The sequence below is a fragment of the Octopus bimaculoides genome, chromosome 4, assembly GCF_001194135.2.
Source record: "Octopus bimaculoides isolate UCB-OBI-ISO-001 chromosome 4, ASM119413v2, whole genome shotgun sequence".
NCBI lineage: Eukaryota > Metazoa > Mollusca > Cephalopoda > Octopoda > Octopodidae > Octopus > Octopus bimaculoides.
The window spans coordinates 26,987,540-26,990,185 of NC_068984.1; positions in this window are offsets into that span (position 1 = coordinate 26,987,540).

Genomic DNA, 2,646 nt, shown 5'->3' on the forward strand with positions numbered 1-2,646 from the left:
TGCAACGTATGTCACGTCATATGACGAAATGATCGCAGAGCAGCGTGTAATGAAGACCTTTGCTCAAGAATACAACGCAACGCCCGGGCTGGGAATCGAACATACGATCAACCGCTTATTAAACACATGAAACTCCAACCAAATGTGTTGTACCACTTTATTTCGTTTAGTACAGGTATATGTATATATTACATTTTCGCATTCTCTTTCTCTCTATCTATCCTTCTCTCCCTCTCTCCCCCCCCTCTCTCTCTCTGGCTGTGTATGCGTGTGTGAGCGTTCCTGTATGAATTTCTGCAATTTAAGGTTTTGTTGAAACACCTGTGTGTTTCAAAGATCTGTTTACTCAGGACATGAACACGCTAATAATGCTTGAAACTTTATTACTGGAAATAAAATAAAATCGAGATATTTATTATAAAAAAACCTGTCAACTAAATCACAGGCTGCATTTTACGCATTGTTTTCTCTTAATTACCTTCCAAATACAATACGTCAATTCATTTGAAGCGTTTCCCTAATTGTAGCTGAAGCTAATAGAATATCTCCTACCAAAAATATGAAAAAGAAAACGTGACGTGCGAAAGATATCAGCCGTCTCGATTCAAGCAGTCAACCCTGTAAACAATAATATGATGAGTTATGTACTGGATATCGTGCGCAAGAAAATATTTAATTAATTGAAATTTTCCCCTTAGCTGGAGAAGACAAACGAAAAACATGGCGGACATTATCTTTTAATCTTGTAAATAATATCGGATGTTAATTTTCTCAATATTCCTCAGTGTTATTTGATAAATATGGCTGCGAATTAGTAGGATCGTGACAGCGTAATATTATAATGGTTTCAATTGTTTGCACAAGGCCAGCAATTTCGGAGGAGGTGTTAAGTCGATTACATCGACCCCAGGGCTTTATTTTTACCTGTTTTATCGACTCGGATAGGATGAAGGGGAAAGTTGACGTCGGAGGAATTTGAACTCTGAACTCGGGCGAAATGCTGCAAAACATTTTGCCCGACGTGCTAACGATTCTGCCAGATCGCCGCCTTCATGCTATAAATTATATTGATTTCAAATTTTGGCACAAGGCCAGCAGTTTCGGGGGACATGATAGGTCAATTACATCGAATCCAAAGTTCAACTGGTACTTATTTTATCGACCGAGAAAGAGATGAAAAGCAAAGCTGACCTGGACGGAATTTGAACTCAGAACGTAAAACGGACACATTACCTCTAAGCATTTTGCCTGGCGCTGTAACGAGTCTTCGATCACCGCCTTCAGACTGTAAATAATATTGAACGTTAATTTTCAGTGTTATCTGTTAAATATAGCGGCGAATTTTAGGGTCGGAGCGGTGTTATGTATAATACTTTGCGTTACTAATCCCGTCTTTCTCCGCTCTGTTGTCAAATACCACCGAGGCTCAACTTTGCCTTTAACCGACAAACAAATAAAGTACCAGACATTTACTGAGGTCAAAAATCCCTTCGACATGATGTTTTATTGTGAGAATTGCACATAGAAATTTAACAGATACCTACGTTTGTTTTCTGCCAAGAATGTTCTAAGACAATAATATAGTGCTGGTCTAGGAAGCTGCCTTCACCGAACTCCGTCAACTTCATAGCACAAAGGGTTGGTTCTGATATTTAATTTTTAAAATATGTGTGTATTTAAACATTTCCTACATATATACCGGAAAAAAGTGAGCGACAGAATTTCTGAGTTCGAATTCCAATAATTTTATCCTTTTTTATATTTCTGGGATCGATCCAATATTTTTTTTACTCTTTTACTTGTTGCAGTCATTTGACTGCGGCCATGCTGAAGCACCGCTTTTAGTCGAGCAAATCGACCCCAGGACTTATTCTTTGTAAGCCTAGTACTTATTCCATCGGTCTCTTTTGCAGAACCGCTAAGTTACGGGGACGTAAATACACCAGCATCGGTTGTCAAGCGATGTTGGGGGACAAACAGACACAAACACACACACACACACATACATATATACGACAGACTTCTTTCAGTTTCCGTCTACCAAATCCACTCACAAGGCTTTGGTCGGCCCGAGGCTTCGGTAGAAGACACTTGCCGAAGGTGCCATGCAGTAGGACTGAACCCGGAACCATGTAGTTGGTAACCAAGCTACTTACGATACAGCCACACCTACGCCTAGACATATCTACTGAAAACCTCGATTATAAGCTTAGTACAGGGAAATGAATTTGCGCAATTGTTGGTGTGTCGAACAAATTGATTTGTGGTGTTTAGTTACTTATTTTCTATTCGTTAAATATTCAAATAGTCACAGAAACAATTAGGATTTAATTATAAAGAAAACTACAAGTTAAATATTCAGGTTTATTATACAGTCTTCTTCTTCTTCTTCTTCTTCTTCTTCTTCTTCTTCTTCTTCTTCTTCTTCTTCTTCTTCTTCTTCTTCTTCTTTTTCTTCTTCTTCTTCCTCCTCCTCCTCCTCCTCCTCCTCCTCCTACTACTACTGCTACTGTGTTCTTTTTGTTCTTGTTCTTCGGTTTCTTTCTTTCTTTCTATTTGAAAGCAACCGTTGTGACCAGACCATGAAAAATCTGGACTCCACCAGGATTAAACAGTCCGACAAATGCCGGGTATTAAGATGACGCC